Source organism: Schistocerca americana, chromosome 8 (genome assembly GCF_021461395.2).
Source record: "Schistocerca americana isolate TAMUIC-IGC-003095 chromosome 8, iqSchAmer2.1, whole genome shotgun sequence".
NCBI classification, from domain to species: Eukaryota; Metazoa; Arthropoda; class Insecta; order Orthoptera; family Acrididae; genus Schistocerca; species Schistocerca americana.
Genome location: NC_060126.1, coordinates 115961314 through 115978180, shown reverse-complemented (window position 1 = coordinate 115978180; position 16867 = coordinate 115961314). Strand labels below are relative to the sequence as shown.

General features: G+C 42.9%; 1 long non-coding RNA gene across 1 annotated transcript in view; it reads left to right on the top strand.

The window, feature by feature from the left end:
* Positions 1 to 16867, top strand: part of LOC124546012 — a 49714-nt gene that overhangs the window by 32054 nt on the left and 793 nt on the right. Inside the window, exon 2 of the long non-coding RNA XR_006967655.1 lies at positions 11884 to 11989. This is a non-coding gene — a long non-coding RNA (uncharacterized LOC124546012). The remainder of the gene's footprint in view (positions 1 to 11883; positions 11990 to 16867) is intronic.

Here is a 16867-nt window from a genome sequence, read left to right as displayed (position 1 = left end):
GCGTTTGCCATGTGACCAAATAGTGTGCTTGCAAACTTAAAACTCTCAGAATGCGTCTTTATGGCTAAAAACAAACTGATTAGTGGCATATACATGCTTAATATGCAGCACGTTGTAGGTACAGTAATGAGTCGTGCTATATTTTTTACAAGTAATGATTTATTCAGATTAATCATATACAATAGCTACTCTAACAGCTTACGAGAATTGTTATGTGCCTAATAAAGTAGTGACCGACCAGCAGGGTATGTTAACTAGACTGAATGTTACAAAAGTGATACGCTGTTTTCTAGGTGTTCGAAATATCACAGACTTTATGGTCGGCGACGTGGTGCCTAACTGAACTATTATTTGAAAATATTGTATCGAGGTAGTGCTGTACAGATTTAATGAACGTTAAGAACAATGTACGTTTCACAACGGTTATTCTAGTTACACAAATGCCTAGCTGAGATAGTTTTCGGACCCGATGATGGGCTGATCCTGAACAGAAATCCATCGTCTGTAATAAAATATAGCGTTACAGCTGTGCATTGCATAATACAGACCTTAAGAACCTATTATTTTGTACAAGCCATTTGCAGCGTCAGAAACAGTCGACAAAAATGTTGTTTAGATGAAACCGTTAATGAAAGTGACTGAAAGTCCAAATGCTTCTCGGCATAAAAAAATCTGTAAAAAAATTCATTGTTTGCTGTATTTCTTCAAGTAACTTAGGATGTATACAGTGTACTGATCAGAGACAACAGTTTCTTTTGCAGGTGAGGGTACATACTGATATTTTCTTCAAGTTTGTCTGCAGAACTTATATAGTCTATGCCGTGTATAACCAATTAGAAGATATACGTTTGCATACCAGGAATTTCAGTCGATAAACATTCCTAAAAAAAGAAATCCACTTTTCGATTTGGGCGTTGCAGAGACTGATTAGTGATAAACTATTCTCGGGTGATCAGTCGATAAGATTTTATCATTGGAATACGCCGAGAAAGCCTGAAATCACCCACATTACTTCGGTTGTTTATATCATCTCTGCCGCGGAGAGCTATTCCCGCACCTCACCAGCAGTTACACATCGGAACACGAAATCAATTGTATTCTTTCTTAAACTGTAGCCGGCCGTTTTGGGCGAGAGGTTCTAGGCACTTCAGTCCGGAACCGCGCTGCTAATACGGTCGCACGTTCGAATGTTGCCTCGGGCATGGATGTGTTTTGTTGTCCTCAGGGTAGTTAGGTTTAAGTAGTTCTCGGTCTAGGGGACTGATGACCTCAGATGTTAAGTCTCATAGTGCTTAGAGTCTTAAAGTGTAAAAAACATTCGTTTTAGCATTTGATTTCTGTCAGCAGTCATCAAAGGTGGTATTCACCTTGCAAAATGTTTTCTCAAAGTTGATCCTTATCGTAATAAGTCCACAGGCAAAACATATTAGTTCTCTCTTTGAGTGATCGCGTGGTCATGTAACACTCTAACGCTGCTGCAGATCATGGAAGTGAAGTGTTGCATACGTACCTGCAATGGAGACTGTCTGATTTGTTGGTGTATCAGTTCGGACTGTCAACGTGTGCGCAAGCACAGGCACGAAACACTGTATCAGGTCGTCGTAATAGGCCGGGCGACCAATGTCATGCTTTCTCAATGAGGGCCAGTTTCAAATCCGACAGGAGTTATAGCTGCCAGTGCTTGCACGTCCATCCCAAAGAGTTTCCAGGAAACTATTGCACACGAAACTGCGAGCACTGAAGATTTTCTGTAACGTAAGCCTACATTGCTAAACGCCATTGCTCACAGCGTCACATAAAGATGCAGGTCTTCAGTGGGTGAAACGACACAGAATCTGGATACTAGCTGACTGGACGCGTGTGATGTGGTCAAATGAGCCGAGATGTTACCTCTTTCCAGATGTAAGACCTCGTTTGCACCATTGGTCCAATAAGGAGTTTAAACCGTGGTATATGGAGAGTGCAGTTCAGGCCAGAATTGATTGTATGATGTTTTGGGGGTGTTTACCGTAGTATGACTTGTCCCAACTCATTTGGATTACCGTAAAACTGAAGCAGAGAGTTTATGTCAACTTTTTTGTGACCAAGTGTTTCCTTCTCTTCTACACCTTCATGACGTGTATACACTACCACTTGACAACAAGATAGAGACCATGTCAACATGGCGGCACGCAAACATTCATATTTGAGGAATACTCAGGAAATCTATGGCTCCTTTCCTGCCCCGCTACATCACCCGGTCATAGTACCTTTTCAATTTTTCTGTGACTATCCCGAACAGCATGCCAAAGATAGCAATAGAGATTTCCTAAATTTTATACGTCTGCGAGATCCAGCCTTCAATTAGTGGCTTCAGCTACGTATGAAACACAAGAAGAAATATGTACACTCTCTTCTTGGTAAAATGAGATCATAATAGGGACTAGAGCCAGGCTGTTAGCGTCGTGTCTCCTGAAGGGGTTGTGGAGGGTAGGCAAAGTGATTAAGCTTTTATCCGGTGTATTTACGTACCAAACGCATAATTTGGATGTGTGTGTGTATATGTGTAATACCCGGGCATGTCGGGTTTGTCATAAGATGTTTCAGTAGAAGTATTTGCCTCTGTAACTTCCCAACTAGTATGTGCCGGGAAAATTTAGTGCCTTAGTTTAGTATTAGGAATGTTACACTTTCTGAGGAGTGATGACATAGTGTATTGTGTTATACTCCAAAGAGTAACAGCAAAGATATACAGTTTTTAAATGAAATAATAGTTGTTGTCTATCATGCACTGGAATCATTGAAACCTGCTATGTATAAATCAATTTAAATCACATTACTATCACGTTTTGTTTGGGAGCTACAACCGGTAAAGTTCAACGGGCGGATATCACACACTGTACATAATACGTCACTGAGTGGTGATGGATGTTCTGCCGACAGAATGTTGATTTAAATGAGGTGTTCTAATGTGTCTCCCTGTGCCTGAATGCATAACGCAATGCACCTTCTAAGGGATGTAACGTCACTGGTACAGAGCGACACGCTTCCTCGATGCGCCGTTTTAGATCAACTGGTGTTGTGAGCTTAGTGACATAAACACGATCTTTAGATATCCCAAAAAACAAAACAAAAGAAGTCTACCGATGCTAAATCGGGCGACCGTGCGAACCACTCATGAGGACCACGGTGCCCCAATCACCTTCCAGGGAATCTATTGTTTAGTTTTCCCACAATAACATGCGCAGAATGGAATGGGTGACCATTGTGCTGCATCCACATGTGGACTCTGATGTCTAGACACAGATGCTCAAGGAGAGCACCCAAACTATTGTAAAAGACCGACACATCTCAACTGACAGTGTACGTTTGAAGTAGTGTGGGCCGATGACTTCACTCCCAAAGATTGCACACCATATATTAACAGACGACCGACGTTGATGTTCGACATGTCGTACCCACTGAGGATTGCCTGAGCCCCGGAAAGCATGTTATGACGATTCACTGCATCATAATTTGTGAACGAATAGCCATGAGAGAACATAACACTTTGTAAGAATTCCGGAATGAAATTACACAAAGCCCATTCACAGAAAGTAGCTCTCAGATTCCCATGCAGCTCCTAGGGCAGTGACAGGCGGTACGGGTGGAACCTGTGACCCTGTACTGTACGCCACACAGATGCAAGACTGACACCAGCGACCGCAGCAACGTCTCGTAAGCTGACATAGGAATTGTGGTGTATTGCAGCTGACAAACGCCTCCGCCTCCTCACTTCTTGTAACTCTTCGTTCTGCTACAGCTGACCGTTCCCAAGCTGTCTGTCTACCGAAGTCGTTGTTCAGCGCGTAAGAACGTAATCGCTACTGGAGCTCTTCCCTAGGGTATCTCTGGACTTTCGCCATGTCTGCTTCAGTGGTATCGAGTCGGCATTCAGTAACATGTCAACGTAGTCGCTGCACGTGTACGCCATCTTCATTCGATGTTCGTAACCACGGCACAATGAAAACAGTTTGTGTGATTTGACACGCGTACGCCACCTTCATTCGATGTTCGCAACTGCTACTACTACTACTACTACTATTACTACGTGATCAAGCGCCGTGGACCGCTCGCTTCTACAAGTTTCCTCCTGCACTGTATTCTGTCCTTTGCTGCGATCTGCCATCCGTCCACATCTATTGACACCTGGTTTAAATCTTCATGGAGGCCATCCCTCCAACGCTTCTTCTTTCCTGTAGGTGTGAAATCCAGGAGCTTCAGAGGCCATCTATGATCCTCCATCCGGGCCACATGGCCGGCCCACTGCATTCGTTTGGCTTTGACAGTTCCTGCTATGTTGGGCTGCTGGTATAGATCCTCAAGCTCTTGGTTGTATCTGATCCTCCATTCCCCTATATCTGCATCCAGAACCGGAACGAAGACCTTCCGAAGCTTTCTCTCAAAAACAAGGAGCTTATGGAGGTCATGTTTCCGGATACTCCATGTCTCACAGCCATATAGAACAACAGCCCGGATCAGGGTTTTGTACAGTCGAATCTTGAACTGTCTTGAGATATATGGACCAAAGCAGATCGGTTTCCTGCTTGTATCCTGGTATTGATCTCTGCTTTACATGACGAGTTCTCAGTGAACTCTCTTGTAGGACTAGTCCCCAACCTGCAGTCATTGTAGATGACCAGCAGTCTGACAATGACCACGCGTCATAACGAGTTACTCTGTCTTGGCTTCGTTTCTGTTTAGTCGAAATTTGCTGGCAACCTCCTTTAGCGCTTTGGTCATTTGCTCCAACTCCTCTTCCGACCTAGAGAGTAAACAGATGTCGTGTGCATAGGCTAAGTATGCCAGTCCCTTTCCTTCGATTTCAATCCCTTCGTTCTCTTGGAAGGTCTCACGTACGATCTTCTCGAGGGCAAATGATAGTGGACAACCCATCTCCTTGCCTGAGTCTTGTCACAGTTTCAAACTCCTCAGTCACGCGATTTCCCATCTTCACCTTTGCGCGTGTTTCGCTCAGATAGTTCTTTATCAGATTGATGAGTTTCTCCGCCATGCCAAACAGCTGAGGAGGCGCTTGCTATGTATACAATCATAGGCCTTCTTAAAATCAACGAATAAAATATACAAATCTTTACCATATTGACCCAGTTTCTCAGTGAGCTGCCGGGGCTGAAGATGTGATCTACTGTTGACCGTCCTGGCCGGAAACCTCCCTGGTACTCCCCAATCATCGATTCTGCCACTGGCTGAATTCTATGTGTGAGGCAATTGCACAGGATCTTATAGGAGACATTAAGCAGGGCAATTCCTCGATAGTTGTCACATTTAAGTTTGTCGCCCTTCTTATGTATTGGACAAATCAGAGCCGTTTTCCATTCTGCTGGTAGTTCTTTTTTGGTCCATATTGTCTGTATCAGTAGGCGTATTCTTTCTGCAAGTTTCTCTCCTCCTGCTAGGATCATTTCAGTCTGTATTCCATCTTCACCTGGACTCTTATTCTGCTTAAGGTGTCTGATTCTGGTTTTTGTCTCATCTACGGTAGGTGGGGGATCATCTGCATCGGCTGTAATTGGGTACAGGAAATCAAATTCAGTTCGGGTTCATCACAATTTAGCAGCTGTCGAAAGTATTCTTTCCATCTCTCAGCTATGTCGCTATCGTTCGTCAGGATATTATCGTGGGAATCTTTGACAAATTTCTGCTTGGCCTGATGGCCTTTGCAGAGGTATTTCACCTTCAGAAACATTTCCCTAGTCTTTCATACTCTGAAGTCTGTTTCTGCTTCAATGATGCTATCGGTTATGTCTTTCCTCTTTGCTCTTCTCAGAGTTGCTAGTGTAGTCTTTTGGACCTCCTCAAACTGTGCTTTACCCTGTGCCAGATTTGTTCCCTTCAGCCACCTGGCTTCCTTCCTCCTTTCCAGGGCATCTGCACATTCCTTTCCAAACCAGATCTTCTTGTCCACTATGTTTCCCATGAGTGTTTCCTTTGCTGTATCCCTAACTGAGCTCTGGATGTTTCCCCACATTAGTTCAAGGTCCTGATTCGCAGCCATTTCACTGAGTGCAGCACAATGAAATCAGTTTGTTAGCGTTGTTTGATCTGTCACGTATACAACCCGTGTACGGAGATTGTCTAACAGTGCATTTGGACAGTTTGTCGCTCCGTGACACCGGTAACGTTACATCTCGTTCACAGAACCTCTAGACTACGGCCACACTTGCGGTTTTTTTTTTTAATTCTGGATGCTCAGCGCCAAACGGAGCAGCTTCAAAATTCGCCTGGTGGTGGCCACAATGCAATGCAATGTGTCCTAGCGTCCAAAGACGTGAATTATAAATTGTCATGTTTGAAGTCAGATATGGAAGCTGGAGAGATGTGTAGAGATTGAGTAAGAGTCCCTAACCGTTCTTTTCACCAACCTGTCGTCTTCTGAAGTTGTGTCCCCAGCGCATAAAACAGCTCGTCGGTCGTGGGATCTTCATCGGCGTAGGCTGCTATGCTATCATCTTGAACTTGAACCTGCGTTTGTGCTTTTTTTGTGGGATGCCACTTGCCCAGGTTAGTCTGTGTATCTACAGAGGGCAAAATCTGTAGTGCTGACAATGATGGTAGGCGTCACCTCTCCTTAATGTATCCTGTTTGTTTATATTTTAAATAATCATGTTTTACACTGTCTTCCACAACTCTCGACATAACTCCCTTAATAGTACGGTAACTTTTTGACAACTTCCGATATAGAGTACGACATGTCTGTCCGAAAAATAGATACATGTCCGGCCCTCCGGAACAACCGAAACAGAATGACTAGCACAGCCGAAGTACTTCGTCTCGCAGGCGCTCCAAAGCGACCCGAAGGTGTCCGAAGCACTTCGGTTGTAATATCATTATTCCTATATTTCTGAAAACTAGTGAAATAGACTCGTAGGGTAACCACGAGAGATTGTCATACTGAAAACTCCGTTAAATACAATTCAAAGTATAGAAATAATTAATAGGAGAAGTTATTCGTTTTGGCACCTAACACCCGAATGTACCGACCAATGAGAAACAAGTTCCGTACAATTGGCGGACTCTCCCACGGGAATGGAACATAATGTACCATCTGCTGCTTGTACCTCACTCCACTGCTGTAGCGTATGCTACTTCATGTGTATCAAGCTGCATCAAGGTGAGATTCAAGCGAGATAAAATACTGGCGGCCACAGCCAGGTATATCACACCGGCTCAGCGGCGTTTCAGACCTGCCTGGGTAACACCGCAGCATTGACATATAGAAATGAATGCATTAAGTAAACCATCTGCAAAAATAATATGTGCTGCATTGTTGCTGGTTCGACGGAGACGACATAGACAAAGAAGATGTTTTCGGATTCATCCAATAATTAAGGACAGACCAGAGAGAGAGGAAAATTTGATTTGCTACACAACAGACTTAAAAAGAACGCTGAAAAAATTTTTTAGTACTACACGATGTCGATTGAGTCATACAAAACTCTGCTATCTAATGTGTCGAGCACTATTAGTAGAAGAATCACTTGATTGCGTGGTTGCGTAAGGTATGAAGAAAAACTATCAATTACTCTGAGATAAGAGAAGTTTTATTACTAATTTTATTATTTGAAACTTCCTGGCAGATTAAAACTGTGCCGGACCGAGACTCGAACTCCCGAGTTCGAGTCTCGGTCCGGCGCACAGTTTTAAACTGCCAGGAAGTTTCACATCAGTGCACACTCCGTTGCAGAATGAAATTCTCATTCTGGAATTTTATTATATGTAAAAAGTGACAGGATTGGTTCTTCTGATTCTTCTTCAAATTGCTCAAATGGCTCTAAGCACTACGGCACTTAACATCGATTACAGCCATATATTTTTGTGGCAAATGAAGCTTTTGCTCTGTGTGAAAATCTTGTAAGATCGTACGCCGGTCAAGACATGACTAACATTAAAATAATTTTAACGACGATTTATCGAGTGCGTGGCGGTACGTGGTTGTGCATTTGGTATTTTAACGAACAAATGGCGTATATTCCACAGTCCGATTGACATCAGTATCGATTTGGTTGACATCATTGTTAAGGCCACTTGCGTACTGCACAACTTTGTGAGGGAAAACGATTGGTACAACTTTGACAACACGTTATCATGTTCTTTGCCCAGCATTCCATCCTCGGGGATAAGAGGGACCGTGAAATGAACACACACAAGAGATCAGTTTGCTGAATATTTCTGTTCAACCGCAGGTTCTATATCCTGGCAAAACGGATAAGCAAACCCTGCTGGCACAATAAGACTCTATAAGTTAATAAAGCACATATATATTGTGAATTAGGGTACTTACTTGACTTAGCAAATGTAATTTAGATACCTTTCATAAAATTTAAATATTTAGTTTCACGTATTTTTGATGTTTTTATAATAGCATAACTAAATGTTTTACTGCACTTACCCAAGGCTTCTTTCTCTTCTCCGTCTATCTTCTCCCAACCTTCACCAGCAACACTAGATGTCAAAACTCGTCAATCATCTCTTCTTTTTTGTCTGTTTTTATAATACATTTTGAATGTCCATATAAAAATGTCGAGCTTGAACTTCAAAAATAATACGTTCGGTATCAAGTTCCATTGCACATATCGAAACAACTGTAATTTGACACTTCACTACCCACGCTTTACTATATTTGTTGTACACACTACTGAGTTCCGGTAGGAACGTAATCTGAACAGCGTCTGTTGGCGGTAGGTATTGGACCTCGGCCTATCCGACCAGCGTCTGACTTTGAGGTTGCGCCTTCTCGTCTGACGTTGGCAGAAAAAGATGCTTTGTGTAGCCTCCACCAGCCACTCCACACTTCTTATAACTGTGGCTTGCTTTGATGTTGAGCATCTAGCTTCAGAGAACGGAAGTGTGTCCGTAGCCTTAGAACGCGCATTGAGTAATGTACAGCGTGTACCTTTGAAGGGTTGCAGCTCCCAAACTAAACTTGACAGGAATGTGATTTAAGCTGATTTGTACACAGCTCGTTTAAATGGTCCCAGTGAATGATAGAAACAACTATTGATCCATTTAAACAAATGTGTATCTTTGCTGTAGCTCTTTAGAAAATAACACAGTAAACTATGTTCATAGCTCCGCTGAAATTGTAACGTTTATATAGTTGACAAGCCCGGCATGCCTGCGTATTCATTTTGGCAAGTTTCTATTATAAACGAAACCTTGGACAGTATCTGTACGCCGGATGCAACTGCTTCGTGTGTCTACAACGCTGTTGTGTATACGCTTCTTCGTAGCACCACACATGGCTATTGTGTTCGCCTACAGACAGTTGTCCCTTGCAGTTGGAATCTGTCAGAAGTGCTACCAGGCGGCAGGTATTTCCTTAACTTGAGTCGTCTGTAGAACCGTCTTACAATTAGTAGTAAAGTATAAACGTAGTAAAACTTTATGCAAGATGCGGAATTTTCCAAGCACCTCAGTGTTTATGATATAATTTTGTAGGTGCATTTAGCGGCATATGTGGCTAATGTCTCCTAAATATGTTACGAATAGAGATAGTAGATGCATGATGCGGCAGTTTTTCAAGCATCTCATTGTTTATGCGATCATATCTCCTGAACCACCTGTCGTACAATGATATAATTTTGCAGTTACATTCAATGATATATGAGCATACTTCCTGAATAATATTTCACGAATGCAGTTAGCAGTAAAGAAGTAATAAATTGTAGCGTTATGCCTCATTCGGTACTTCAGTAGTAGCAGTAGCAGTTAGCTATAAACTTTCTTCTTTTCATCATTTCGCAGGGATTGCCAGAGAGAAAAAATTTCGTAAGGGTTATGTAATTATTTGCAAGGCTTGTAACGAGTCGCTAAGTCTCTCTTTCTCAAATACCAGGTGAATAAAATCTGCGAGCTCACGCGTCGCGGGCTACGCTTCTTTTTCATCCCCACAGCATACGTGAACCAAGTCGGTTGAAATCGATCCGGTGTTTTAGGAGGAGATTTGGAAGAAACATATACATGCACAAACATACATTCATTCTGGGCCGCGCTAACTGGTAGCGCTATGCAGTAGCAGTACTGCTCAATCGCTGCCGGGTGCTGGTTATTCCTCGTGATTTACAACACCTGTTAGAGCGTATCGAAAACACGAATATCGCACTGGACTAATTTGGCAGCTCTCTACCGAGTTGGCACGTAAAACCCGTTTTAGAAATCGTTTTGTTTGGCACGGAAAACAAAGAGATGCTTCTCGCCCACACTTAACGTCGCATGAAATACGTGATGAGCAGCGTTTGTTTAGGCAAACTCCACTCACACATTTAAAAAACGGAGCTGCAAACATCTGCCGAAACACCAGGCAACATGCACCTGATGCCACATATATAAATGGCAAATTCATACATCTGTAATCGCCAACCTTCTCAAGATTTTCATTTGTGTTTGCATCTTTGAGGCGGTTTGTCGTGGGTCTTTTGCCACAAGGGGGGGGGGGGGGGGGGGGGGCAGTCACCCGTTTCTTAACTAATGAAAATAAAAAAGGCTATTTTCTTTGGCACATTCAGAGTTCCAGTCCAGGACAAATGACATTGTCGATCAAGTACAATCCGACACATCTTAAGCCTAATTTACCCGACGACACTAGTTTGCAGGCAACTGCGCTACCATCCACTGCGCATGCGCGCCGTGCGTTCGTGCAACTCGTCGGTGAAACTGAACACTTTCGGCATGTTCCAACTTTGGCGACACTAGTTCATGAGTTTTGAGGTTATGTGTCTTCGTAAAGTGTAGGCAAACTGAAATATGACGTAGGGAATGGAGAATAATGTTCGCTTCTTGGATATATATGCTTTGCATAGTGCGTGTGGGATTTTAGTGATGCTGACTACAAAAATAAGCAACATATTGCTGTTCCTGAGGCCTTCACGTGGGATAATAACATATAGGAACGTATAGTTTGACAATATCTGAGCTGCAGGGCAAAATTTGTTGAATTAGGAGCACATATATAAGTGAATTAAGAAAAATACTAGCAAATATAATTCTAGTTGTGGAAATGCTCTCGTCTACAACCCTAAAATCCCATCGTTCGAGTTAGCAGACTCTTTTTTTTAAGCAATATTGTTGATTGGAAAGAAGGCTACGCAAATCAAGAAGCTGCATTCTTTATTCAATGTTCATCTATTTAAAACGTCGCAGCAGTGCTCCCCATTCACATATGTTTGAATTTTGAGACATTGTCACTGTACAGATCTATCTTCAACAGAGAAGTTTGCAAACCATTCTCCTCTTAATGCGACCTGCTTCGAATAATTACTGCTGTTAATGTTCATAATTATTACTGTTAATGTTAATAATTATTGGTGTTAATGAAAAAGCGTCACCACCACAGAAACCGCGTCTTATAGCATGCCGAGTGTTCTCGATTGTAACGCACGCGATGTGAAATGTATAGTTTCAGTTCTGGTGACAGTGCTTCATGCGTTACGTATCTTTATTCTTTGAAGAAACGTGAAGAGTTCTGGCGATATTCTAAGGTAATTAAAACAACTTCTTGGGTCTTCCATTATAATTTCATCAAGGATGCTGAGCAACCGAGCTGACGTCTTTTCTTCATCCAGTCACGAATCGAAACACTTTCTTATTTTTCTCTTATGCATCGATTCCACGCAACAAACTTTAACTCCATCACAACTGGTGCGACGTGCAGCTGCCAAAACTTTCATTTCAGACACGACTCAGGAACCCACAAAACGACGAAACTGAAGTGTACACCGGTTTTGCCGTGTCTACTGTCAAATATGAAACCATCTGCGTGCAACTCATTCCACGCAACGAGTGGCGCAACCCAGCGTCGCCGTGTAAACTGGCCTTTACAATATACGTATACCGTGCGTGTTGCAGGCGCTGGTTTCAATGGAGCAGCGCGCCTACTCAGACTCGTACCTGGCGGCGGCCGACCAGATCATTTTCAACCTGCTGGACCAGTACCACTACACTCACGGACCAGGTACAACAAAATCTGCCACCTGCTCATGGTCCACTACCTATGAATTGTATTCTTAGCGCCTGTTTTACATTTCTCTCTCATTCTGCACACCTTTGAATCTTTTCTATCTGTTCCATCAATACCACTTGATAAGGGGCCACGCCGCCGAACTACACTCTGCAGAATATTTATGTGATCCATGCGGATTCGTGAACCCACCACCTTTAAAAATATAAAATAAAAATAATCAGTAATGACAGCTGAAGCATCCCAGCGTAAGGAGCCACCCCACTCCCGCCAGTAGCCTTGTCAAAGAGGGCCGGGAATCGGGCAAAGTTTCAGCCAACTTCTTGCGAAGGGAAACTGCCGCTAAATGGTGAAAGAATCAGCAATTATCAACGGCATGAGGATACTAATGGCAATGAAGACCAATGCATTAGACACACAACGTGTATCCCCAGGGACATGTGGCCTGTAATTCGCAAAAGTTTCGTAATGCTCTCTCCATCGACAAAAGATTCCAGGTTAGTCCCTCATTCGGATCTGTGTGAAGGGACTGCCGAGAGGGAGGCACGATGAGAAAAGAAACTGCATGACGAACGAAAGGTTAACATTCTACGAATGGTATTGTGGAATGAACGTTGTAGGATAACTAGGAAGAAATAAAGGATGGGAGATTAGAGTTTAATGTCCTGTCAACAGACTGTCATTAGAGTTAGAGCACAAGTTTGGATTACGAAATGATAGGGAAAGAAATCGACCGTATCCTTTTCAAAGAGACAAACTGGAAAACCTGGAAACGGACATACAAAGTCTCAGTGTAGATATAGTGCGAGTCAGTGAAGTTAAACGAAAGAAGATAAGGATTTCTGAATATAGGACAGCGGAAAATGGCATACTGGAATGTGACTCGTAATTAATAGGAAAATTGACAATGATATGCAGTATTATAATTGCATAGAAAATTGTTTTCATATTTTGCAGCCACATATAGAGGTCATGTGCATTATTGGCGCTAGGAGTGGGAAGAGGGGCGATGTACAACTTATGTCACCTATATACACGCATAATACTAGCCTTTTAGTTAATATGGCAATGCTTATTATTGATTGATCCTAGAGTATAAACAATGTTTTACTTTACTATGTTTGAAAATAAGCTTTGTCAAGCACAATAGATACGATTTTTTATTTCCATATTTGTAATATGGTTCACATGTTTCCTGTTGTAATTTCTGAAGATTGCTGATATTGAGCAAAACCGGTACTAGTGAAAGCTTTGTGATTGTGTGAAAGTGGGAAGGAAATAAACTATCAAATTGTCACTGTCAGTGCTTGAGAAGCAGGTTCAATTAATCATTGATTAAAGATAGGTTTAGATCAATCAACTTACTTTTCATCCGAGTTTAATAACAGTGATTGTAAGGGTCAAGCCCAATTTTAATCCTCTTCTGTATTTTTAATTGTCTTTCTCAGGGCAACCGCTTGTTAGCGGTTTAATTGCGTGATTTTCATGCATTTCAGTTGCTCAACTGCGCAACAGTCACATATTTCAATGTCTAAACTGCACACTCATAACATATTTCAGCATCTCCATCGCATCGAGTCACCACACGATTGTCTCTTATCCCACCGGGTCACAGCCATAGCAGTCACGTACTACAGCAGCTCACACAGGCGATAGTGTTTCAGTAAAGCAACACCATGATTGTTATGCATTTCAGTAGCTCAAATGCATCACATACTGTATTTCAGCGGTTCAACTGCTCATGGCGATTCCATGATAGTCATGTTTATCAGTAGATCAACTGCACAGTAACCACATATCTTGATGGGCAAACTACGCAGTCATCACATATTTCAGGAACTCAACTGCATGGGATCTCCACTTGAAAGTCACTTATATCAGCAGATCAGAATCACAGCAGACAGGTACTAGAGCAGCTCAACCAGACGACAGTCGCCTATTTCAGCGTCCCAACCTCATGATAGTTACGTATCTCAGCATCTCCACTGCGCGATAGTCACATATTTTAGCTGCTCAACTGCATAGGACAACTGCATGTCATGTATTTCAGTGGCTCAACCGCACAATAAACTCATATTTCAACGGATAAACTGCACACTCATCACATTTCAACAGTCAATCGCTCGGAGCCTCGACATGAGCTCACTTATTTCATTGGCTCAGAATCACAATAGTCAGTTGTTACAGCAGCTCAACAAAACGATAGATGCCTATTTCAGTGGCTCAGATACAAGATATTTACATATTTCAGCAGCTCAACTGGACGATAGTCACTGAACCGTAATATTACTACTGGTTCACCAAAGGTTATTAATCACAATTAATACACAAAATGTAAAGTGGAAGCAGCTGCCAAGGAATAACTGGTGAAATTACACACAATTTTCAGTAACACTCTTTCTTCAAATTTGTTGCAAAACTTTACGATATTTAAAAAAAAAACAATCACAATTTACGATAGGAAAGGACCTTTAAATTATTGAATTATTATAAAAAATTTCACTCCAGTAAAAGGCAAGTATAGGCAAGCGATTTAACGTAAACAACGCGACGCTGCATAATATTTCAAGCTCAGCTAAATTACAGGTGAATTTCACTCCGTTCACAATTTGAATGTATGACTTCACCTTTGGGCAGACAAATTTCCCATTTGGTTGCAACAGCCGTAGCTACGGCCGCCCACAACAGCCTCACTCAGGCTCATTAAATGGCGCAGAATCTAACTTGTCTGCAACATATGAAGACAATCCTGTTTACAAAAGTTCTCAAAATAGAAAAACCAAAACGCATGAGTCATGCACCCAGGGGGGGGGGGGGGACAAATTTTATAAATTTCTGCCAGTTAACTTACGCTCGCTAGGTAGGACTTGCGAACTTTTACAACATTCTCCTTTCAAGGCAACAATTTCTACCCGTAATGAAATGGCAAACTTTTGCATGGCAAGACAACACACTAATAAGCAACTACCTATACAAATCACATAAGCACGTTGAGTAAAAGCCTTAAAAGGTACTGAAAAAGAACCACACACACACACAACAGTTTTTGCTGACTAGAAACAATATAAAAAAATCCACTGCCGCGTACATTAACAACCTTGCTTGATTATAGCCAATGCTTGATTATAGCCAAATATACATAAACACAAATTTACGTAAGTTACAGCTTCCAGATGAACAGGAATTCGTTATGCAATTGACTAGTTCTTACCACGCGGTAAAAGGAATTTTTCTTCTATCTTAGAGTACCTTTTGCACGTGAGTCTAGTAATACTAGTTATGGCAGGCGATATAATGGATCAGGTCTTAGTGCCTTGCATTTTAAACAGTACAGCCATTGGTGCCATAGACTTTCACAGACATGGTAGAGGCTAACAGTCGAATAACCCGTAGGTAAGCTGGGAGGGGAAAGAAGCAATCCGAATCACGAACCATAGATTTACTCTGACTCCCCCACCCCCCCCTTTTCGTCCTCAAAAGAGGACAAACCGACCACAGTTTCTAATATTACCACCTTCCCGCGTGTGGGCAGACGAGAATGAATGGCGGGAAACCCCTAAAATATACGGCTGGTATAATTAACAGGAATAAGTAAATTGAATTGAATTAAACTTCATAAAATCTTTAAGATGGCTGTTAATCAGCGACTGTTGTATAATACAAAATTTTGAAAAACACCACCCTCGGCCGGCCGGAGTGGCCGACAGGTTCTAGGCGCTCCAGTCTGGTACCGCGCGATCGCTACGGTCGCAGGTTCGAATTCTGCCGTGGGCATGGGTGTGTGTGATGTCCTTAGGTTAGTTAGGTTTAAGTAGTTCTCAGTTCTAGGGGACTGATGACCTCAGATGTTAAGTCCCATAGTGCTCAGAGCCATTTGAACCATTTGAACCACAACCCTCAGTCGCGAACACAATTAGTGTTCGCGACAGAGGGCTGTGTTTTTCAAAATTTTGTTTCATAAAATCTGTTAACAATCAATACTCAACTTCTGGTGCGTTACGACTCCCAGGACTGAACCAACGCAGCCCCTCCAAATGCTCTGCCGAGCCGCCCGCTGCCAGCCGTTTCAACGGACACAGGAAGGCGCGCCGATTTTCAGAACCTCCTCGCCGGTCGACAGCATACGGTCGAACTGCAAATTAGACCCCTTGCGGACCCACGCTCAGGAAGATTCCTTTCGCGACGAGCAGTTAACCCCCCATACCACGGAGCCGCTGCTCGCGTCGCTTACGCGGTCTGCGTGCTGTCCCTCTAGCACCGCGCAGAGAAGTCGCTTCTTGATGCCCCGACTGCCAGTTCTCCACGAGAGCCCATACAGCCACTTCTTAAACCCATGCGAACAACCCACGTTTCTCCTTTCCCGCTAGACACCGGAACCTTCAATTGCGATAACGGCGCCACCGCCAGAAAACAGAGGGTGACTGCTTCACGCTACGCGCTGCGGCGCGCTTTTCAAAGCTACTACGGCTCAACCTCTTCCCTTCAAACTAGAACAGTCGCCCAAACTCGAAGACACTTCAGCAGGACTTAACCTCGCTCAAATGGACTCAGTATTCCCTACCTGTCTGATCATGTCTCACTAACGGGTTAACCGGCCCCAACACACGCAGCACCGTGCGTGGACCTACAAAGCGGCTTTAAACTTCCCTACTCAGCCTCCAATCCTTCCTCGGCCCTCAAAATTCTTAATATAGCCCTGATCACCCGGTTTTCCTTGATAGGAGCGCCTATTGCGGCTGTACCGCACGGCCTGGCGACCATGAGCAGCCGCTATATTGCGACTTGCCCGATTCCAGTTTCTTCTAATCAACCCCGGGGTTACCCGCTCAGGAAGCAAATCTTGGAGTTGCCAAAAATTAGACAAAAGCGAAT